Source organism: Tursiops truncatus, chromosome X (genome assembly GCF_011762595.2).
Source record: "Tursiops truncatus isolate mTurTru1 chromosome X, mTurTru1.mat.Y, whole genome shotgun sequence".
Lineage (NCBI taxonomy): Eukaryota > Metazoa > Chordata > Mammalia > Artiodactyla > Delphinidae > Tursiops > Tursiops truncatus.
In genome coordinates this window covers 121,983,335-122,008,088 of record NC_047055.1, presented here as the reverse complement: position 1 = coordinate 122,008,088, position 24,754 = coordinate 121,983,335, and the positions used below count along the sequence as shown (strand labels likewise).

Genomic DNA, 24,754 nt, shown 5'->3' with positions numbered 1-24,754 from the left:
ATCTTCAGTGATGGTGTGCGGGATCTAGTTCCCTGACCAGGGATCAAACCCGCGTCCCCAGCATTGGGAGCACAGAGTCTTAACCGCTGGACTACCAGGGAAGTCACTAGTCGCTATAGTTTTATTTCTTTACTCCCTCTTCCCCTATGATGAATCTCTCTGTGTTATATGAGATCAGTTAGCAGCTTTTAACCTTTCTAGTACGTTGGAAGTGAAGAGGGGAGTCGTTCAAGTCAGCTGGTAGCCTGGGATGTGACTTTATATAGCTTTGGGGGTGACGGAACTCTGGTTCCCTAAAGCACTACCTCACAATGGGGGCCCCAATGTTCTGTCTTACCTCGTGTCTGGGATGGCTGCTCCAGCTCCTGCCCTCACATCACATCCCTGTCCCAGTCCTTGAGTAGGAGTGAGGAGGGGGACTTCATTGCCTTTAAGAGCACAGACAAGAGGTTTCATTTCTGACTTCTGCTCATAGCCATTGGCCAGAAGTGGGTTGCGTGGAAAGCTTCTCCTTTTGGAAGGGGTGTGGCCATGTGCCCACACAAAATCCAGGTGTCCTGTTCTCAAAGGGTGAGGGGGAGCCGATAATGGCAGTCTAGCCGACCCTGTCCTCACTTTAGTGGGAAGGTGGCGTTACTAAGACAACAACACGTTAGATGCAAAATTCTAGACTGTGGGACAAGGGTCATATATGGTACAGCAAGGGCTCCTGCAAAGCGCATCCCTGGCCCATCTTTTGAAACTCAACTGTGAGTACTTCCTGTCTCCTGGCCACCACTTACTCTGAGTTTTAACCAGGTGACTAGAGACCTCTTTCTTTGTGCACGAAGTGGGAATATGATCTGCCCCGTGTTACAAGGATTACATGGAGTAATGAAGATGGAAGGGAGCGACTCTGTTGCCTTTCTCAGCGTAGGTTGGAGGGCATCTAATGCGCTGTTGGGAGTTACCTTTTTACACGGGTGTGTGTTGTTCGTAACGCAGCCTTCCTGTACAGGAAGGGATGTTGGCACCACATAGCATGTCGCGTAATGTTTGCACACAAGGTTCCTGATGAACTTTTATGCTCTTTGGTCATTTGCATTCACTCCATCTCTCAGACGAACACAGTCACCTAACCAGTAAGTGTTTACTGAGCACCTACCACGTGTGTCAGGAACTCTTCTAGATGCAGGGAATATAGCTGTGAACAAACCAGACAAAAAGCTTACATTCTAGTGGATAAAAACATGGGTCAGGTATGGCACACCGGGTGTTGTGGTACCAAAAACAAGTGCGTGTGAAATCACTTTGATATTTGCAGTTACGTTGCACTTTATAATGTTTAAATACGGGCGTTATTTAGCAAAGAGCAGATACTAACAGTCATACACCCGCACCCACAGAAGAGGAATACAGTAGAAACGTTGAGTATTGATCGAATATCTTTAAATGTTAATATGGTGTATTTGAATTATTTGTTTATAATTTTCAGTCATGTGAGTAGAAAATTAAAGTTCATTTAAGTTCTTTTTTGTTTTCAACAAATACATAAAACACCACCTCCCTCTATATAATAGTACCGGGTTGAAAAAAAAGACGACACAACACTCTTTAGTGTTGCCAGCTAGAAAGAGTGTAAGGAAAAATTGACCGCTCCTGGGGTTTGTGTAGAAATGAGCAAACCTAGTGATTTTCCCTGGGCATGATCTCTTTTCAGCTCCTGAGAAGTTTATTGTCTTGCAGGTTGAGTGGAGCGGATAGTGATTTAGAGAAGAATTGAGGTGATTAATAAGAGGCCCCTGATTTTGTTTTAATAACATACTCTGACCCAATAAAGAAAACTCAGACTATATTTTCTTACAGTGGTGGTGCTGTTAAAATTTATGCAAATGAACGCTTTTATGTATTACTAGGCCTTTCATAGTATTTTGCTTTCCAGGGAGCTTTATAAATCATTATATTTATTTCTTACCCAGTGTATCAGTTCTAAATGCACCTCTTGACCTGCCACCGTGAATTTTCATTCGGTGAGAATCACACTGTTAAACGGAGGTTTATGCCGTGTAGAAATTAAGGAGATAAATGCGGATACACGCAGCTGTGTGAGGTCCCAGTGTGTGATGAATTACTTCCTTACATTTATGGCGGACTTCTCTCCCCCTAATGTGCACGTGGGAGCAGCCCCATTTATGAGTGCTTAAATGGGGACTTCCTCTGTGTGACACCGTTTTGACTGATGGAGCCATTAAAATCCGGTAGGAATAATGCGATGGGGGAGGCAGCAGAGCCGGCTCCAGGACATCATGTTTGTTTTGCTTGACCAGCTTGTTTGGGGCTGAAGCGACTAGATGTGTGGTGTGTGGCGAGTACAGCTTCTCGTGGCGCACGTTCTGATGAAATGTGTTAAAGAGGTTGCTCTACTGCATTTTAGGTAGATGCCGTGTAAATTCTTAGCCCGCTGATGCACGTCTGATCATGTCGTCTTCCTTTCTCACCTCCCCCTCCATCCCTCCACGAACCCTGCCCCGATGGTAGACACGGGCTCTCTGGTCACAACAGTGCAGGACTACATACAAAGTGCCTTCTGGGTGGAGTGGAAGGTTAGCTTCATTGCGATCTGGAAGATTCAGACCATCCTTGGGTTTTTGCCTTTTGCTTTTTTCCCTCTTGATGAAGCTGATGATCTAAATTTTTGTAGTAAATATGGTGCATTGATAGTGGTATTATCTGACCCATAATTCATAAAATTGAGTGGCATATCTACAGTGTTTTTAGTCTGTTAACTTTTGGGAGAATGTATTCGTTTCCCAGTGGGAGTTAACCTGTGGAGAGCAAAGGAGTTGGCATGAGAGTTATTTTTGTGAGGTAGTAGCTTTATTTTTTTAATAAATTTATTTTATTTATTTTATTTCATTTATTTTTGGCTGCGTTGTGTCTTCACAACGGCTGTGTCTTCATTGCTGCGCACGGGCTTTCTCTGGTTGCGGTGAGCGGGGGCTACTCTTCGTTGCCGTGCGTGGGCTTCTCGTTGCAGTGTTTCTCTTGTTGCAAAGCACGGACTCTAGGCACGCGGGCTTCATTAGTTGTGGCATGCGGGCTCAGTAGTTGTGACGCGCGGGCTTAGTTGGTACGCAGCATGTGGGATCTTCCTGGACCAGGGCTTGATCCTGTGTCCCCTGCATTGGCAGGCAGATTCTTAACTACTACGCCACCAGGAAGGCCTGTGAGACAGTAGCTTTAGAAGAGAGAAGTGTCAAAGCTGTGTGGATTGCCAATCTTTGAGGACATGCTAGTTGCCCATTACAATGTGAAGAGTCTTTGAATGCGGGAAAGACAGCAAGATTGAGTTCTTACATAGAATGAAGGTGTCTTATAGACAGCATAGGAGCAAGGGGAAAAAAAGGTTCAGCTTGTATAGCACATGAAAAGTGGTTGCAGGAAGAACAGATGAATCCCCCAGGTACATAAGGAGATGGGTTTCTGAAGCTTGGCGCTGTTGACATTTGGAACTGGATCTTTTTGGTAGTGGGAGCTGTCCTCTGTATTGCGGAATGTTGAACAGCATCCCTGGTTTCTACCCAGTAGATTCCAGTAGCTCTCCCCCCAGCCGTTATAGCAACCAAAATGTCTCCACCTATTGCCAGATATTCCCCCCGGGGCAGGGGTAGCATCACCCCAGTTGAGACCCACCAGAATAGATAGATAAATGCAAACGGATACAAGGATCTTCGGTTCTTTCACGGCAGTGCATACGGCGTACCATGGGAGCCCAAGGAGGCAACCGGCAAACCGTTGGTCTTGGGCTCCAGAAGGCTTTTGACTTACACTCATGTCCCCCAGAGAGCATTAAGTCAGTAAAGACAGAGGTGGGGGAGGAGGAGGGATTAGATGTAGAGGATCAGCATGATGATTTGTTTTCTAATTTATCATATTTCATGGATACATAGCTCACTTCACAGGTAGCTGCATTTAAATAAAATTTTCATAAATGAATTTGTATAAGCTAATATATTCAACACAGTACAGGATTTACTCATTTCAGTATGAATTTACTTCAAATTCCATTGTGTATCCTTTTCTAATATTAAGAAGCTAGTTGTAGTGAAAATACTCTTATTTGTGTTATATATTCAGCATTTAGACCCTTGTGTCTGGTGAAGGGGCTTCAGAGTATTGGGGGTGTCTGGAATATTGTGATATAGTGATTTACTGCATGAATTTGGTATTATAAAGTTGTAGCCATTTAACTTTGGGCCTTCTCAGGACTCCAAGAAGGGTGAGTAACGATCAGAACTTCCTGGCATAAGAACTGGTACGATCAGAACGATAATAACTGGTACGATCAGAACTTCCTGGCACTTGGAAGCACAAGTGACTTCTTGATCTGTGCACGTTAGACATGGATGTTTCTCACATGGATGAAGTAGGCAGTTCAGTAAGAAAGGACCTTGGAAACCTCCCCCCTCATCTGACCTGAGCATTGTCATGTTAATTGGAAAAGTCAGTTAAGCTGGGAATCATTAAAAAAAAGATGCAAACGCACCTTACTTTTGTTGTTGTTGTTTTAACCTAAAGCACGTGCATATCGAGTCGTCTGCCAGTACCTTTGCTCTGAGGAAGGTTCACAGCCAGGAAGTTCTGCCCTTTGCTCTGACACCATCCACACCCGTAGTGTATTTCATGTGGTTTCCAGTTTCTAGTGAAAACTCAAGGACACCTGCACGGAAATCTCAACTTCTGCATCTTCCTACGTTTCCACCTTGCCTTCCAGTCATCGTGGTTGTCTTTCCCACACCTAATTTCACAGCGTCTGTTAAAATGATTCCCACTCACCCTGTCCATAGAGCATCAACTTCATTTTAGCAAAAAACCAGAAGCAAGGCTCCGTGTGCACTCATACTTCATGTGAAATATCTCAGTGAAGGGTGTCATTGCAGCCGCAGGGACAGCTGAGCAAACTTGGACTGGCTTTGGGAGCAGGTGTATCCGGAGGTGGGGGAAGAAGGGCGGGGGGGCGGTTCTGAGCGCTGCTTTCCAGCTGTGCACGTCCATCCCTGCGTCTCGGGCATCCCGCCCTGAGTTGCTTCTGTAGAGGAAGTAGCAGGCACAGGTAAGCGTGTGTCAGTTCCCTGGGCCTCCTGGTGTCACTTTCCTGAGCTGTGCACACGTAAGTTTGTGCCTGGCTGGCGACAGCAGACAGCAGGCTCAGCCACTGGGAGCGGCAGACTCCTTTACGGGAACCTTTTGCCCTTTATCTTTTAACTGTTAGACCTTCCAGCAAAGAGTGAAGCCTAGTAATTATGTATGTGTCGGACTAGCCTGGTTGTCAGTCTTATGTACTGCTGGTATTAAACTCTTGTATGTAGGTGACACGGGGGTGCACCAGCATCTACTCATAACCGTATGAATTTAGAGGGATGTGATTCCACACGGCTTACGCGCACACACTCTGTGGTTGTCGTTAATGCTTGGTATAAAAGCCCTGTAAGACCTGAAAACGGCACGTGAGTCGTCAAGGAGGAAAATGCCATCTTCACTGGAGTTTGGGTGTTAAGTACATCGTGTTGTATCTGAACTTCAGTTCGTATGCTCTTCCGTGTCCTAGGCTGCTTATTAAGCATCTCCGTGGCGTCTGGCACAAAGCTTAGCTTTGCGGATGGCGCGTGAGCTGGACACACTCTGAGCTCAGCCATGTGGATGCAGAGGCCGTGCCCTGCTGGGGCTTGCCTGCTGCTTGAAGACAGGTAGTAAACGGGAACTGGTCAGCGAGATGCCTTGAGAGTAGCACACGCGGTGAAGAATGAGCAGGGAGATGTGGCCAAGGGGCTTGGGGTGGAAGCGCTTCCACACTGGAGTTAAGAAATGGAGACTGATGAGTTGAAGTCTCAAGGATGTAGCTGGGAAGAGCCCGGAGAAAAGAGTTCCAGAAGGAGGGAACAGCACATGCAAAGGGCAGGCAGCGGGACGGAGCTCTAGAAACTCGAGGGACGTAAAGGAGGCCAGGCCAGCATGATGGAGGCAAGCGACTGACCAGGAGATGAGGTGAGAGCTGTGTGCAGGGGACCCCCAGACAGTTCCTTACAGGATGTGATGGTAATGGTGATGTGTTTGGACTGGGAACCCTCCAGCGGCTTCCCTCTGCACTAACTGGTGGCTGCTGGTGGGGGAGGGATTGAAGTGGCTCCAGGTGGGTTCCAGGCATAAGGCAGCCCCCCTCCCCCCTCCCCCTCCTTCCCCCTTCCTCTCTCCCTCCCCCTCCCTCCCCCTTCCTCCCTCCCCTCCCTCCCCCCTTCCCCCCTCCCTCCCCCTTCCTTCCCCCTTTCTTCCTCCTTCCTTCCTTCCTCCCTCCCTTCCTTCCTTCCTTTCTCCCTTCCTTCCTCCCTCCCTCCCTCCTCCCTCCCTCCTCCCCTCCCTCCCTCCCTTCCTTCCTGCCCTCCTTCCTTCCTCCCTCCCCCTCCCTCCCCCTTCCTTCCTTCCTTCCTTCCTTCCTGCCCTCCCTCCTTCCCTCCTCCCTCCCCCCTCCCTCCCCCTTCCTTCCTTCCTTCCTGCCCTCCCTCCTTCCTCCCCTCTCCCCCTCCCTCCCTTCCTTCCTTCCTGCCCTCCCTCCTCCCTCCCTCCCTCCCTCCCTCCCCCCTTCCTTCCTTCCTCCCTCCCTCCCTTCCTTCCTGCCCTCCTTCCTCCCTCCCTCCCCCTCCCCCTCCCTCCCCCTTCCTTCCTTCCTTCCTCCCTCCCCCCTCCCTCCCTCCCTTCCTTCCTTCCTGCCCTCCCTCCCCCTCCCTCCCTCCCTTCCTTCCTTCCTGCCCTCCCTCCTTCCTCCCTCCCTCCCCCTTCCTTCCTTCCTTCCTCCCTCCCTTCCCCCCTCCCTGCCTGCCTCCCTCCCTTCCCCCCTTCCTCCCTCCCTCCCTCCCTCCCTTCCTTCCTCCCTTCCTTCCTTCCTCCCTTCCTTCCTCCCTCCCTTCCTCCCTCCCTTCCTTGCTTCCTTCCTCCCTTCCTTCCTCCCATCCTCCCTCCCTCCCTCCCCCTCCCTCCCTCCCTCCACCCTTCCTTCCTTCCTTCCTTCCGCTGGGTCTTAGTTGCGGTTCCCTGGCTCCTTTGTTGCAGCAGGTGGGCTCCTTAGTTGTGGCATGCATATGGGATCTAGTTCCCTAACCAGGGATCAAACCTGGGCCCCCTGCATTGGGAGCACAGAGTCTTATCCGCTGCGTCACCAGGGAAGTCCCAGTCTCATTTTCCACTAGCATAGCTCAGCGGACCTGGGAAGGAAAGCACAGACTTGGGACACTCTTCAGCGGGGAGCGCCAGTAGACACGCAGACGGCCTAGCTGGAGGAGTGTGGGTCTGGCACGTGACCCTGAGTAGGAGGCAGGTGTTATTTATTCGCACGGCGGGCTGGAGGAGAGACAAGTTGGTGTGGGTGGCGGGTGGGTGAAGGGTTCCGCTGTGGACATGCCGTGTGCGAGATGCTGGTGGGACCTCGCAGTGGATCCATTAGGCAGGCTGGTCCAGAGATGCGTGTGCAGCTGGGAAGGCCAGGACCCTGAGACATGTATTTGGGGTTTGAAGCCAGGGGCTGGGTGAGTTCACGGGGAACATGGATGGCAGTGCAGTCCTGTCCAGAGGGGCTCGATTTGCAGTCAAACAGAAAGCAAGGCAAGGGTCAGAAAGATGCCTTTGGAGACTTCCGTGGCAGTCCAGTGACTTGGACTCTGCTCTCACTGCTGGGGCCCCAGGTTCAGTCCCTGGTGGGGAAACTAAGATCCTGCAAGCCAAGAGGCACAGCCAGGAAAAAAAAAAGATTCCTTCTGGAAACTTACGGTGGCTAAAAGGTTTCCAAAGTCATGCGATAATCCCTTGTATTTTCATAGAGGTTTACAAAGTAAGCTTGTAGGAGATCAGAATCTAGTGAACCTGCCGTCAGGAGACCTCTTGACAGAAGGTGCATCAATATCATCTTACTCTTCTTAACTCTTTTCTTTCTAATGAGGGAAACGGCGTCCACTAAGAATTACGCTTAAATTTCCCTTTTTTCCCTCACCTTGCAGCTTTCGTCTTAGGTGGGAAGAAGTGATTCAGCCTCTAGATTAAGTAGATCTGAATACCTGCTACTTTTCTTGGGCTTCTGGAGTTTCTGCTCCAATCACAGGTACGGTCCTGATCATCATATAACGGCAAAATGTGTTCATTTTTTTGAATGACTTTTACGATTAGCCTTGATTTAGCAATAACATTGATCCCATTTCCCAGCCACGAAGATCAATACAAATTTAATTAACCAAAACATGTCATTCTGCCGCTGGGAAGCTAAATTCTCCAAGGACAGAGGCTGCTTAAGGCTTTCTGGGTTTGACTGACATTCAGATATTCCAGAAACTACCAAGATCCTGCGACTGTTTCTAGGGAGTGCCTCTGCTTCCCTGGGAAGTATCTCAGAATGTCACCTGTGAGTTTGAAGATCACTGAGGACAACTTCTTTTCACAGTTGGAGAGTTTGACTCTGGGTTATGGAAAGAAAGCAGACATTTATTCTTGACTTGCTTCAGAGTAAATTGTTATAGACATTTCGATCTAAGTTTGTCTGTAGCCAACAGCAGGGTCTTTGGAAGAAATACATTTGCATTGAAGGTTCATTTTCTTTGAGATCTTTTTTATTATGGTAAAACCTATGTAACATAAAATCTACCGTGTTTTAACCCCTTTTAAGTACACAGTGTACTGTTCGGTGGCTTTAAGTGCATTCACCATCCACCTCCAGAACTTTTTCATCTTCCCAAATTAAAACTCTCAGTAGTAACTCTCCTCTCCTCTCCATTCCCCGCCCCCCCCCCCAGCTTTCTGTCTCCATTTCTGACTACTCTAGGTACTTCATGTAAGGGGGACCCTGGGTTACTTGTCCTTTTGTGTCTCACTTATTTAACTTAGCATAATGTCTTCAAGGTTCATCCGCATTATAGCATGTGTCAGAATTTCATTTTTTTTGTAAGCTAAATAATATTCCGCTGTACGTATAGACGACATTTTGTTTATCCATTCGTCCATCGGTGGATATCTGGGTTGTTTCCATCTTTTGGCGATCGTGAATAGTGTTACTAAGAACATTGGGCTGCAAACATCTGTCCAAGTTCCTTCTTTCAGTTCTTTTGGTTTTATACCTAGAAATGGAATTGCTGGATCATCTGATAATTGTATGCTGAATGTTTTGAGAAACCATCCTGTTTTCCTGGAGGTTCATTTTTAAGTAATCTTGGTAAGGTATGACAGCAATGGAATCTAACCGTGCTTCATCTTATCTCACACAAGAGTTAGCAAACTAGAGCCTGTGGGCCAAATTTAACCCATTACCTACTTTTGTACAGTCAACAAGCTAAGGATGGTTTTTACAGTTTTAAGTGGTCCAAGAAATCAAACCAAGAAGAGCGACAAGTCGTGATGCATGAAAGTTCTATTAACTTTATTGCACGTAATGAATGTTTCCTCGGAGCACAGCTGTACCCATTGACGTCTGTATTGTCTTTGTTGCTCACTACAGTGGTGGAATTGCGTGGTTGTAACTCTATATGGCCCATGGAGTGAAAACTGTTTACTGCCTGACCCTTTAAGAACAGGTCTGCCAACCTCGAATCGACCAGGTTAACATGACAGCAAGTCAGATGAGCACAGTTACACCTGTTGAATGCTCTGCTCGCGTACGGGGGCTTTTCCAGCGGTCTTGGTGGGTCATCAAGCCGTCTCCCTAATGTATCACACCGTTCTGAACCTCATTTGTGTCACCGTTTCACAGTTAAGCATCAGTCCTTGGGGAGACTTCCTTCGGTCGGAGATGCAGGGGTAAAACCCCAACCAAGTTCGAAACTCACCCACTTCAGGTGCATGTGCTTTTCTGTTCCCAGTGCCAGAGTTCGCCTCCCTGTCCTTGTAAGGGACTGTCTCTTCCCACTGAAAAAGAAGTAAATCTCTGTATAATGGAGGATCCAAACTGAGAAAGATTTCTCAAAATTCACATACTTTTCTCATATACTTTTTTGGGAACAAGGTTTGTGCCCTACTAAAAGGCACTGTCTTCTATTTTTAATCTGTGATATTTCTGTAAAACCATGTAAATGTCATCCTTAGAACGGAAGGGCATTTTCAGCATTTTTTTGCAAAGTGCTTTTCTGTGCAGTTAGGGCTGTGTGTGACTTGTGAAGATTTCTCTTCACACAACCGGAAATCTGACACAGCACTGGTTCCCTCTGTTAACAATGACATCTTCCAAGTACCATTTTAGGGTAACACTTTGTTCGGTTTAATTTGTTGTCAGAAATACCATCCCCAGAGCTTCTTAGTTTACACAAGTACCTATATACTTACGCGTTTAACATATTTTCTTTAATTCATGAAAGCGATCTTAAGGCCTGAGAGAAATTTGAACAGCTCAAAGGAAATCAGGCTAAGCTTAAACTAGGAAATTCACTTAAATTCTAGTTTTCCTTTATATTTGTTTTTTATAGGAAATAGGGCATTTGCATTTTTGAAACTGTTTGAAATTATATTTGCATGAAGAAGCCTGTTGCCTCCTAGGCTGGTAAAATGGTATCAATAAAATAGAGAAAGGCAGGCAGATAAAATCATTTGGTTACGTGTAGCGTGAAGATAACCGCTAGTCAAGAATTGTAGCATCTACACTCAGTCTAATCTCATTTGTTTTCTCATGTGATCCTGTTCTTTCTTTCTTAGACACGCTTGCTCACTTAAGAATTCCGTTGTTTGAAAACCAAGTAATTTGTTTCCATTTAAGAAAAACTAGGGGGCTTCCCTGGTGGCGCAGTGGTTGAGAGTCCGCCTGCCGATGCAGGGGACGCGGGGTCGTGCCCCGGTCCGGTAAGATCCCACATGCCGCGGAGCGGCTGGGCCCGTGAGCCATGGCCGCTGAGCCTGCGCGTCCGGAGCCTGTGCTCCGCAACGGGAGAGACCACAGCAGTGAGGGGCCCGCGTACCACAAAAAAAAAAAAAAGAAAGAAAGAAAAACTAGGGATAAATGTGATTATGTTCCAGTTGAAACGAAAGCATTATTCTCTTACAATTTTGTGTGACTGTTTTAGTCCCTTTAAGGGAATTCTCACATTCATTCCTTTGTGGAAGTGACTGATGAAAATGTTTGTAGATTTATCTTGGCTTTTTATTTTTATTTATGTTTTAATTGTGGTAAAATACACATAAGATTCATCTTGGTTTTTATTTTTTCTTTAAAAATCACAGAGAACATAGAACAAAAGGAACACAGCAGAATTCCAATGCCCAGTGTGCAGCTGTTCCCATGCTGTGATTATAATTGTAACTGTCGTTCTGCACAAGCCTACACGTCTGGCTTTGTGTGTATTTGAACATGTGAGTTTGTGCAGTGTAACTGTAGAGCACTGTGCTCCTTTCATGGCACAGAAAAGTTACGTTACTCACCAGGAGACACACTGGAGTGCTTCATGGCACCAGGAGGGCTTCGTCACGACACAGGCGGGCTTTACTTAACTGATAGCCCTCTGCGAGGGATTCTGGGGTTGAGCCAAGGTCACTCCGGGACCACACTGCTGCTCAGAGAGTCTGCCAGCCTGCATTGTAAGGGATGTATTGTAAGGGAGCCACTACCCTTTGCAAGCGCCGAGTGTAAATTTCTGAGAAACAAAGCCACACTGAAATCCAGAGAAGAGAAAGCCGGCTTAGACCGGGCGTGAATGCAGCATGATCGAGATGGGTAAACAAGACATAGGCAAGAGTTTGGCCTTCGAGGCAGATATAAGCTCTTAGAAGAGGGACCGGTGTTCTATTTTTTTTATTTTTAAGAGTCCCTCAGAAGTACCATCTAAAGATAGACCGAGTGGTGCAGTGGAGGGATGACGGGATTTAGGGTCAGACAACCTGGCGTGACCTCCAGGTTCCGACCCCACTGGTGGTCGGCTGTCCAAGTCTGTGAGAGATCGGAGCATGGTGACGAATTCAGTGGTGGGCAATGCATCCATGTCGCCCTGAAGCATGACACACATGCTGTGTTTCTCTGTCCCACACGTGCACATTTGGGCATACGTATTCCTGATCGGGCACGGTGAGATTCTCTATATTTTATGTGATTCCGGCGTCCCAAGCCCACACTATAAAAGCCAGTGGGGGACCTTCACGCCCTTAGGAATCTGGGAACTCTGATGCCAGTCAGGAGAGGTAGTTGACTCACAGAAAGGCTCATGTGTTCTTTTTTCTATCTCAAGGCTCAGTCTCCCTTTTAAACTAGGAAAACTCAAGTCTTTTTTCGACAGAGGCAGTGCCAGACCCCGCACTGGCTTTTGCTTCCGGGAGGTATGTTACCTTTCAGTGCCCCACGTCATCCATTTCCAGAGGTCAGTGGTACCTGCTCCGTCGCTGGGCTTATGCCAGAGTGCTTCATCACGACAAACGCGGGCTTTACTTAACTGATAGGTTTCTTGGTCCTGCTTCGCGCGAATTGTCTGAAGTGTTGCTTTCCCCAGAGAATTTCATACTAGAACTGCCTCGTGCAGCCACCGCACGTGAGAGTAAACTTACGCTGATGTGGTTCAGCCACATGAGACCGAGGAAGAAGCAGACATAAAACTCTTCAGCCATCGTGTCCGAGAGACCCAGCCTGCGTGTCCTTCCAGCCCCTGTCTTTGGAGGACTGACGGAAGGGCACCCACACGAGTTTATTCTAGTTAGCAGTGTCACGTAGCAGGAAAGGGCAGTGAGGAATGAGAATTCTAAAAAGGTGGGCAACATTCATTTTAGGAATTGGAAAATACTCACGTTCAGTAGCCGTTGCCGCATGAAATCAGGCCTTATGTGAGAATGCACACTGTGCGCATTTAGCTATGATTTTGCAGTCATTTATCTTAATAATAATTGCTGCTTACGAGTTCACAAGTTTCCGATACCAGCGATAGAACAGGGAAGCATTAACATCTTGAAGGCAGATCAGTCAACAGAGTTAAGAATTTTAATGGGAATTAGGGTATGTAGAAATTGCCTAGGTTTTATCCCTAAAGCACTGACATTCCGTTTCTGCTGTGTCATTAGCTCAGCTGACTGCACACTCTGCTGGTTTCTCGGTCAGAGGAATGACCTACTTGGTCACACTCCTCATCTATAAATAAATGGCCTCTATAAATAAGATATTCACTGTAGATCTAAGACTCCGTGAGTCTGGGTTTGACGTAATGGGACAGATGCGCACGTGAACAAAACGTAAAGCCCCACGGTGGCTCACTCCTGTCCGGCTACTATGTCCTAGACATAGAGAGTAACTGTGAGAAAGTCTGGTGTCAGTCAGGTGAAAAAAATAAAGTGTCCTAGAAAATCCAAAAATGAATTCAACTTAGTTGCTTGTCGGTACGGTGCAAATGACTGAATACATTTCAGACCAGCTCGGAAGTGTTAAAGATTAACCAAACGGGAAAGGGTTAGAATTATGCGTTATGGGTGCTTTGTGTACGTGCAGGTTGATCGTTCAAAGTGTCTAGAAGACTTCTCTCAATGAAGTGTGTTATTGGTTGCAAATTCCGAGGTACTTCCATTGTGCAAAAATAACCGAGTACCGGACTTCCCTGGCGGCTCAGTGGTTGAGAATCTACCTGCCAGTGCAGGGGACACGGGTTTGAGCCCTAGTCCGGGAAGATCCCACGTGCCGTGGAGCAGCTAAGCCCGTGCGCCACAACTACTGAGCCTGCGTTCTAGAGCCCGTGAGCCAAAACTACCGAGCCCGCGTGCCACAACTACTGAAGCCCACACGCCTAGAGCCTGTGCTCCGCAACAAGAGAAACCACCGCAATGAGAAGCCCGCGCACACCGCAGCAAACACCCAAAGCAGCCCAGAATTAAAAATAAATTAATAAATTTTTAAAAACCTGACTACCTACCTTCTATCTAAATTACCGTGAATTGTGAATTGCTGTGCTGTGAAATGAGGAGAGCCCCAAAACTGAAGCTAGAACTGGGGGTTCAAATCCTAACCACTTATGATCTGTGAAGCCCGGTTCTGTTCACTTGAACTTTCTGGATCTTGGCCTCTTTAGCCACAAAGTGGGAATAACGAAAGGGCTGCTGTGATGGTTAAGTTGTATAATGGACCTAAGGGACTTCATAAAATGTACACTTCCTTTGCGGACTGGCGGGCAAGGAGTGGTTTTATGTAGGCAGGTAGTAAGCCGCCTTGCTGTTCAAGGATGTTAGTGATGAAAACAACTGGTATGTGCCACTCACGACTAAATTCAAAGATTATAGTCAGCAAAATATATTTGTGTTATAAGTAAGAACAGGTGTGTGCGGAAACTTGTAGAAGACTGGAGGAAGCTCGTGAGAAGCTGTCTCTGCGTGGTGAGAGTGGGAAGACTTGGGGAGAGAAAACTTTTAACATTTTATCCTCATGTCAGGATTTCTCAACCTCAGCACTAGTGACACGTGGGGCCCGATAATCCTTTCTCATGGGGGGGACGTCTTGTGCACTGTACGAGGTTCGCAGCATCCCTGACCTCTACCCATTCCGTGCCAGGGCCCTTCCCCCCAAGTTGTGACGAGGAATGTCTCCGGACATTGCCCGATGACCTTTGGGGGACAAAATTGCCTGCGGTTGAGAATCACTTAAAATCTCTCCCCTGAACATGTATTACTTACGTAATTCTAATGGCATTTTTAAAAAATAAAATTTACCCAAAGGAGTTGAAAACTTACTTCCGTGCAAAAACCTGCACACAGATGCACATAGCAGCTTTATCCATCATCGCCAGAGCTTGGAGGTCCTTTTGTAGGTGAATGGGTGAACGAACTGTTGCATCTAGACCGTGGGATTATTATTCGGCGCTAAAAAGAAATGAGCTCAAGCCAGGAAAAGACACGGAGGAGCACATCACTGAGTGAGAGAAGCCAACCTGAAAAGACTACATGCGGTACGATTCCAACTCTGTGACCTTCTGGAAAAGGCCAAACTACAGAGACAGCGAAAAGATGAGCGGTTGCCAGGGTTTAGGGGACGGGGAGAGATGAGTAGGCGGAACACAGAGGATTTTTAAGGCAGGGAAACTGTGCTTTATGATACTACAGTGGTGGCCACGTGTCATTCATTATAAATTTGTCAAAACCCATAGAGGGTACAACACCAAGAGTGAACCCTAATGTAAACTATGGGCTTCGGGTGAGGATGGTGTGTCCGTACAGGTTCATCGGCTGTAGCAGATGTACCCTCTGGAGGGGGGTGTGGACAGTGGGGGAGGCTGTGCATGTGGGGGGGGGCAGGGGGCGTATGGGAACTCTCTGTGCCTTCCCCTCCATTTTGCCGTGAACCTAAAACTCCTCTAAAAACTAAACCTATTAAAAATAATTTTTAAAAAGGAAAAAAATTAAAGATGTCATCTCCGCAGTGATGAGATTATTCTGTTCAGGTTCACGCTTCTGTGATCCATAAAATAAAAGAATTGGGAAGTTTTCGCGAGACTTTGCACTTGGGTTCTGAAAGCACCATCTTAACGCAGCACGGCATTTGCACGAGTTTCCTGAGGGCTCCCCGTGGCAGCTGTGTGTGTGTCCCAGGAACCAGGGACCTGGGCTGAAGTGCACCCCACGCTCCTGCTGCCGCCTCCACTGTGGTCCTTCCCAGGAACGAGGCACAGACCTGCTTCACTTCTGGAATAAAGCGCTTCTGTCGTGTGTTCATGTCTCGAGTCACCCTTAATGATATTCTACGGTTGTCTGTTTTAATTTAGTATTGAGTTGTGAGTGCACACCTTAATACAATGAACATGATTTTGCCCCAGGGCAGGGGTCGGCAGACTCCTGCCGGTAGGCCCACCCCGCCTTCCGCCTATTTTTGTAAAGTTTTATTGAAACACGCCCACGCCCATTACCTACTGTCTGTGGCTGCTTGTGAGCTGGGGCACAGTTGAGTACTTGTAACAGGATGGCTGCCGAGTCCAAGATACCTGCTCTTTGGCCCTTTGCAGAAAAAGTGTGCTCACCCCTGCTTTACACTTCTGGAACTTTACCTTCTTGTGTTGTCATATCTCGACGTGTCTCCCAATTTTTAAATTCAATTTCAGGAAAGGGGAGGATAACCAATAGAGTAACCTAACTAGACAAATAATAGAGGCCGCCAAGTACATCCCATCTGGAGGATTCTGGGGCGTTCCTTGTGTTTTTCTGCACACCGTGTGTACTAGCATGCATTTATTGAAATGCCTGCCGTGTGGGCTTTTTGATGAAAGATACAAAACACCATCGTTTTCTTTTATTAAAAAAAGAAGTGTTTGCAGCATTCATGAGCAGGGCACTTGAAAGAACAGGGCAGTTGTATGCGGAATTTTGTACCGGGTGCTGCTGGAGCCATTGTTTTAAGAAGGTTTCTCAAGAAACAGACTCCGAGACTGAGGTGGAGTGGGAAGTTAGCTGGGGTTACAGATCTACTGCAGGGGCATGGGAGCAGGATGGGGCCGGGCATGGAGCTGCCATGCCACCTGGAAAGCCCTTTTTGCCCCATCCCTCCAAGTACCACCCCCTATCCAAGCACTTCTCTCTCTTTTTATTTTTTTGGCCGCGTCATGTGGCATGTGGGATCGAGTTCCCCGACCAGGGATCGAACCCATACACCCTACACTGGCAGCGTGGAGTCTTAACCACTGGACCACCAAGGACGTCCCTCCAAGCACTTGTCTCAGCTCCAGTGTGACTGACTTCAAGAACAGAGGCTGTGACTTCTCAGAATTCTGTTCCTAAACCCCCAAGGGTGTTTTAAGTGGGCAGGCGGATGCACCCTCGGTGTGGCAATGCTCAGACTTCCTAAGGAGCCTGGTGGTCTGGTCACTCTGCCATCTGCTCCCAGCAGAGCAGGGTCACTGGGTTGTGTCGTGTTCACGTATGGATCCCTCACGAGAGGCAGGTGCTCTCCTCCAGGTCCAGGAATCGCTCTGTTTCGCTTCCTGTTCTGTGTCGTCTTCACCTGCATAGCGCCCTCCCCAACCTCACTAAGCAGGGAAGAAATACAAGAAGTCACAGAAGATGAGAATGATAAGTGGAACGTAATAGGAATACATATCAATGCTGTATAGTAAATGTATACAATGTATCAGCATGTGTCAAATATACACACACGTATTCAGAGACAATATGTACTTATGCAAAGTGGGTTTGTTACAGAGTTGAGTGCGGCTTTTTTATCTAGTCTCACACTCAGCCTTTTAATCGGAAAGGTTGTACCATTTACCACCAACTTTTTGTTTTCTGCTTGTGTCGTGCGTTCTGGGGGTTTTTTTCCCCTCCGTTCCTCCACTTTTGCCTAAACTGAGAATTTTGTATGATTTTACTTCACTGTTAGCTTGTTAGCTACACGTCTTTGTTTTGTTTTTGCAGCGTTGCGCTAACGTTTGCAGTATGCGTCTTATCACAGTCTGCATTTGAATGATACTTTACCACCTCATGTATAAGAAGCTTACCGCGGTCTGTTTCTGTTTGCCTTCTATACCTGTTTCTTTGTGCTTCTGTTGCCATACATCTTTCATATATGTTTCAAACGCTACAATACATAGCTATTTTGCATTAAGCATTTATATGTAAAGAAACTTCAAAATGAGAAGAAAATACTTTCATATTCACCCCAATAGTTACCATTTCTGTCACCGTTCCTTCGCATAAATCCAGATTTCCATCTGAGATAATTCTTCTTAAAGAACTTGCATTAATATTTCCTGTGGTGCAGATCTCCTAGCAGTGAATTCTGTCTGCATTTGTTGTTTGGAAAATTCTTCACTTTCATGTTTTGAAAGATGTTTCATCTGAGTGTAGAATTTTAGACTGACATATTCTTTCAGCCCTTGGAAGGTTTTGTTCCGTTGTCCAGAATAATGCAAGCCAGAAGACAACAAGTTTGTGGGATTTGTTTATCTTTTTCCTCTGGATGTAAATTTTTTTTCCCCTCTGGCTGCTTTGAAGAGTTTCTTTTGTTGCTGACTTTCAGGAAATTGTGCTTTTCTTGGGGTTTTCTCTGGTGTTTATCCTGCGTGGGATTTGTTTAGCTTCTCGGATCTATTTTACCTTTTTCAAACCTAGAATTTTCCAACAGATTTGATCTTGAAATCTTTGCTTTAAATATCACGTTGTCATCTTTAAGAGCTACTGTTTTAGAAATGAGCGCTAAAATGAACACAGTCTACCTTGGGAAACGAAGATAAACATGTGTTTATAGTCTTTGCGTGATTGTAAGTTTCTGTTGCCTCTTTGGACCACAGAGAGTTGGGTTCCCCGGAAAGTTCTCAGACCCCCGCCCTGGTCGTGTGCAGAGTGTGTCCACATCATTGGCTTGTGAATGAGGTTTTTCATCAGTCACTGTCTGGGTAACTGCCAGCTTTACGGGCGTGCTGCAATAGGAACCCTTTCCCCGTCTCAAATATAGGTCAGAAACTTTACCAAAACCTTTCTCACGTTTCGTACAGTGATGATCTGTTGACACATTAATGCGCAGGAAAGGAGAGTTGTTGGCACAGCCAAGATTGCCATCTGCAGGTAACAGTACTGAAATGTTACTTACAGATAACACTCAAACTCTACATTTTTTTTAGGCATTGGACAACAAACATTACCATTTAACTATGGAGACTTTTTTAAAATAGTATTTTCAGGGCTACTGATTTTCTTTTTTTTTTTTTTTTTTTTTTTTAATTTTCTTTTTTTGCGGTACGCGGGCCTCTCACTGCTGTGGCCTCTCCCGTTGCGGAGCACAGGCTCCGGACGCACAGGCTCAGCGGCCATGGCTCACGGGCCCAGACGCTCCGCGGCACGTGGGATCTTCCCGGACCGGGGCACGAACCCGCGTCCCCTGCATCGGCAGGCGGACTCCCAACCACTGCGCCACCAGGGAAGCCCCTGATTTTCTTTTTAATTTTTATTTTATTTATTTATTTTTGGCTGTGTTGGGTCTTCATCGCCGCGCGAGGGCTTTTCTCCAGCTGCGGCGAGCGGGGGCTACTCTTCGTTGCGGCGCGCGGGCTTCTTGTTGTGGAGCACAGGCTCTAGGCGCGTGGGCTTCAGTAGTATGGCACGCGGGCTCAGTAGTTGTGGCGCACGGGCTTAGTTGCTCTGCGGCATGTGGGATCTTCCCGGACCAGGGCTCGAACCCGTGTCCCCTGCATTGGCAGGCAGATTCTTAACCACCGCGCCACCAGGGAAGCCCGACCATGCAGGCTTTTTCAAAGGAAGATCTTTTAGGATGTTACTTGGTTTTAATTTATAGCTTTCTGTTGTTTTTATGGTGTATATGCTTATTCTTAAAGAATATTAAAGGTTAGCCCTTTGGAATTTATGCACAAAATTAATATTTATCATTAAGAAAAAAATCAAAGCATTTTTTCTGTGTCAGAACTTTAACAGAGGAGGGATCCCTTTAGTGTTGTCTCTTCGAGTTTACACATAAAAAGAGAAGGGTACACTCTTACCATAGTGGCAAAAAAATAAATAATCCACCTAAATAAAAGGTATTCCAAAAATAGATTTTTTAAAAAAGATGAGATGATAAGAAGTGAGATGTTTAATGCACTGTGACCTTTCACCTCACAGTACCCATTTTCCTAGTTCAGTGAGTGAAAAGAGAAATGAGGATGATGGCCTGATTTTAATTCCCAATGTATATGTATAAAGCCTCATCTAGAAGTGTCCTACTTCTTGACACTATTATGATATTAAAAGTAACATTTATTTTTGTAAGTCATTACCAACTTGGCACACTTGGATTCATTTCCGTCAAGTACTGTCATCTTTAGATTTCAAGCTTCCAAAGTCTAAAGAAACGCACGTTGGTTTTATATTCTCTTGGAGAACCTACAGTCTTCCAACGGCAGAACCTCCCTTTATTGGACTGTCTAGCAACTGATGTATTCAAAGTCAATCAGAAAGTTGTCTTTAAAATTTCAGCATATTTCTGAAAAGTCGGAAATTTGGGAGAGTTGGGCAAACCATCGCATATTGTACATGGAGTGTCATTATCTAGGTGGATACCTGGGTACATGGAGGAGCCAGATGAGGAAGGTGGTTCACAAAATTGCTGCTGCCTACAGCTCAGAGCCATGAGAAAATCGTAACAGGAGAGAGATAATTTAGTGTATGTGAACCCCTGGTATGACACTGTTAGTGGTGGTTCCTGGATATATCATTGAAAACACATTGTGAGATTCTGGTAGGAAGGATTCTTTCATTGTTTATTAAAAGGATTACATAACTTAAAGCACTTAGAACAGAGCCAGGCAGATAATAGATGCAATTATGTGTAAACTTTTTTTTTTTTTTTTGGCGGTATGTGGGCCTCTCACTGCTGTGGCCTCTCCCGTTGCGGAGCACAGGCTCCGGACGCGCAGGCCCAGTGGCCATGGCTCACGGGCCCAGCCGCTCCTCAGCATGTGGGATCTTCCCGGATCGGGGCACAAACCCGTGTCCCCTGCATCGGCAGGCGGACTCTCAACCACTGCGCCACCAGGGAAGCCCTGTGTAAACTATTTGTATCGGTTTTTTTTCTTTTCCACTATAGTTTATTACAAGACATTGAACATAGTTCCCTGTACTTTATAGAAGGACTTTGTTGTTTATCTGTTTTATATACAGTAATGTGTATTTGCTAATCGCAAAGTCCTAATTTATCTTCCCCTGAACCCTGCGCCTGCCAAATCCCCTTTGGTAACCGTAAGTTTGTCTTCTACATCTCTGAGTCTGTTTCTGTTTTGTAAATAAGTTCATTTGTATCATAGTTTAGATTCCACATATAAGTGGCATATGATTTTTGTCTTCCTCTGTCTGACTTACTTTACTTTGTATGATAATCTCTAGGTCCATCCATGTTGTTGTAAATAGCATTATTTCATTCGTTTTTATGTCTGAGTAATATTCCATTGTGTGTGTGTGTGTGTGTGTGTGTGTGTGTGTGTGTGTACAACATCTTCTTGATCCATTCATCTGTTGATGGACACTTAGGTTGCTTCCATGTCTTGGCTATTGTAAATAGTGCTGCTATGAACATTGGGTTGCATTTATGTTTTTGAATTAGCATTTTCTGCAGATATATGCCCAGGAGTAGGATTGCTGGATCATGTGGTAACTGTATTTTTAGTTTTTTAAGGAATCTTCGTATGTTTTCCATAGTGGCCATACCAATTTACATTCCCACCAACAGTGTAGGGGCGGGGGGGTTCCCTTTTCTCCACACCCTTGCCAGCATTCATTATTTGTAGACATTTTAATGGTGGCCATCCTGATCTGTGTGAGGTGATACCTCATTATAGTTTTGATTTGAATTTGTCTAATAATTAGCAGTGTTGAGCATCTTTTCACGTGCTTTATTGGCCATATGTATGTCTTATTTGGAGAAATGTCTCTTTAGGTCTTCCGCCCATTTTTTGTTGTTTTTTTATTGAGTTGTATGAGCTGTTTGTATATTTTGGAAATTAAGCCCTTGCCAGTCTCATCATTTGCAGATATTTTCTCCCAGCCCATAGGTTGTCTTTTTGTTTTGTTTATGGTTTCCTTTGCTGTGCAAAAGCTTGTAAGTTTGAGTAGGTCCTATTTGTTTATTTTGGTTTTATTTCTGTTGCCTTGGGAGACTGACCTAAGGCAACACTGGTATGATTTATGTTAGAGAATTTTTTGCCTATGCTCTCTTTTAGGAGTTTTATGGTATCATGTCTTATGTTTATAAGCCTTTAAGGCATTTTGAGTTTATTTTTGTATATGGTGTGATGGTATGTTCTAACTTCCTTGATTTACATGTGTCTGTCCAGCTTTCCCAGCACTACTTGCTGAAGAGACTGTCTTATCTCCATTGTATATTCTTGCCACTTTTGTCGAAGATTAATTGACCGTAGCTGTGTGGGTTTATTTCTGGGCTCTCAGTTCTGTTCTATTGATCTGTATGTCTGTTTTTGTATCAATACCACACTGTTTTGATTACTGTAGCTTTGTAGTAGTATTGCCTAAAGGCTGGGAGGGTTCTGCCTTCTCCTTTGTTTTTGTTTTTCCTCAGGATTGCTTTGGCAAGTCTCCGTCTTTTACGGTTTCATATAAATGTTTGGATTATGTGTTCTACCTCTGTGAGAAATGTCATGGGTACTTTTATAGGGATCACATTAAATCTCTAGATTGCTTTGGGTAGTATTCTGTAGTATTGCTTTGGGTAGTAATCCATAGTATTGCTTTGGGTAATCTGTATTATTGCCATTTTAACAATATTAATTCTTCCACTCCAAGAGCATGGAATGTCTTTCCATTTCTCGGAATCATCTTCAATTTCCTTTATCAGTGTTTTATAGTTCTCAGCATATAAGTCTTTCACCTACTTGATGAGGTTTATTCCTAAATATTTTTTTGAAGCGATTTAAAAGGGATTGTTTATTGTTTTTTTGGTTTCTTTTTATTTGTTTCTTTTTTTTTTACTTTCCCTTTCTGATATTTCATTGTTAGTGTAAAGAAGTGCAACAGATTTCTGTATGTTAATCTTGTATCCTGCTACCTTGATGAATTCGTTTATCAGTTCTAGTAGTTTTTGCCTGGAGTCTTTAGGGTTTTCTATATATAATATCATGTCATCTGCATATAAGAATTTAATCTCTTCCCTTGCAATTTGGATACCTTTTATTTCTTTTTCTTGTCTCATTGCTGTGGCTAGGACTTCCAATACTATGTTGAATAGATGTGGTAGAGTCGGCATCCTTGTTACAGATATTAGCAGAAAGACTTTCAGCTTTTCACCACTGAGTATTATGTTGGCTGTGGGTTTGTCATAAATAGCTTTTATTATGTTGATAAGTTCCCTCTGTACCCACTTTGGTAAGGGTTTTTATCATGAATGGATGTTGAATTTTGTCAGATGCTTATTCTGCATCTATAGAGATGATCATGTGGTTTTTTTCTTTTCTTGATGTGATGTATCACATTGATTGATTTGTATATGTTGAACCATCCTTGTGACCCTGGAATGAATCCAACTTGATTATGGTGTATGATTTTTTTTATGTGTTGTTGAATTCGGTTTGCTAATATTTTGTTGAGAATTTTTGCATCCATATTCATTGAAGATATTGGCCTGTAATTTTCTTTTTTGGTAGTGTCTCTGTCTGGTTTTGGTATCAGGGTGATGGTGACTTCATAGAATGTCTTCGGGAGTGTTTCTTCCTCTTCACCCTCCTGGAAGAGTTTGAAAAAGGTTGCTATAAGTTTTTCGTTGTTTGGTAGAATTCCCCAGTGAAGCCATTCGGTCCTGGAATTTGTTTGCAGGAAACTTTTTTTAAATTATGGATTCTATTTCACTTCTGGTGACCAGTCTGTAAAAATATCTATCTCTTCTTGATTTAGTTTTGGTGGGCTGTATGTTTCTAGAGACTTGTCCATTTCTTTTAGATTGTCCAATTTGTTGGCATATAATTGTTCATAGTGTTCTCTTGTGGTTTTTTAAAATTTCTGCAATATCAGATGTTATTTCTCCTCTCTCATTTCTTATTTTGTTTATTTGGGTCCTCTCTTTTTTCTTCTTGGTGAGCCTGGCCAGAGGTTTGTTGATTTTTGTTTACCCTTTCAAAAAACCAGTTTTTGGTTTTATTGAGTTTTTCCATTGTTTTATAAAACTCTATTTTATTTATTTCCTCTCTGATCTTTATTATTTCCTTCTTTCTGCTGACTTTAGGTTTTGCTTGTTCTTCTTTTTCTAATTCTTTAGGTGGTAGGTCAGATTGCTTATCTGACATTTTTTCCTTACTTTTTGAGGAAGGCGTGTATTGCTATGAACTTCCCTCTTAGGATTTCTTTTGCAGTATCCCAAATATTTTGTATGGTGGTGTTTTTGTTGTCATTTGTCGCAAGGTATTTTTTAATTTCCTCTTTGATTTCATCGTTGACCCATTGGTTTTTTTAGTAGCGTGTTTAGTCTCCATGTAATCGTTTTTTCCGCATTTCTGTTTCTGTGGTTCAATTCTAGTTTCATGCTGTTGTGGTCAGAAAAGATGCTTGAAATAATTTCTGTTCACCTTAAATTTCTTGAGGCTTGTTTTGTGTCCTAGTATGTGGTCTGTCCTGGAGAATGTTCCACGTGAACTTGAAAAGAATGTGTATTCTGGGGCTTTTTTGGATTTAATGTCCTGAAAATATCCATTTTTGTCTAATTGTTCTATTGCGTCATTTAGGATCCCTGTTGCCTTATTGATTTTCTGTCTGGAAGATCTGTCCATGGATATCATTGGGGTGTTAAAGTCTCCTACTGTTACTGTATTCCCATCGGTTCCTCCCTTTACGTCTGTTAGTATTTGTTTGATGTATTTAGGTGCTCCTTTTTATTGCTTTTCAGTAACTTTAACCCAGGGTTACCAATCCTATTGAACGTGGAAAATTGGGTCACAGAGCTGTTTTTCATGTGGTGACACTAAACACATACTAACCGTCTGGGAAACATCATTGTGAAGGACGTGCTTTGGGAAACTCTCTCCTGCTTCTTTGAAAGCTCCGTTTGCTTGGCTTCCAAGTCCCTGTGGTTCTAGGCTTTCCTGGCAGCAGCCGTGCTTGTCATTGTCCCATTCTGTGGGTGATGATGGAGAGGCGATTGCTGAAAAGGCCTGCTGCCCCAGGTATCTCTCCCACCTGTCCTTCATGGTGTGTTAGATTCTGAGGGTCAGGAATGCTGTGGTGACTTAGCAGGGTGGTTCTGGTAGAGGTCTCTTTGAAGTTGCAGTCAAGACATCAACCGGAGCTGCAGGGACTTGATGGTCTGATAGGTACTGGATGATGCAGT

At 44.8% G+C, this 24,754-nt stretch overlaps 1 protein-coding gene across 19 annotated transcripts in view; it reads left to right on the top strand.

Annotated features, from left to right (window-relative positions):
• The window catches only part of TBL1X (transducin beta like 1 X-linked), a 225,265-nt gene that overhangs the window by 128,560 nt on the left and 71,951 nt on the right, over positions 1 to 24,754 (top strand). For 2 of the 19 annotated variants that reach the window (XM_073799401.1, XM_073799403.1), the window contains exon 1: positions 8,025 to 8,125. The exons of the other annotated variants lie outside the window; for them this stretch is intronic. The gene's annotated coding sequence lies outside the window, so the exon portion shown is untranslated. Of the gene's footprint in view, positions 1 to 8,024; positions 8,126 to 24,754 lie in introns of those variants that run through there. 19 annotated transcript variants of the gene reach the window in all.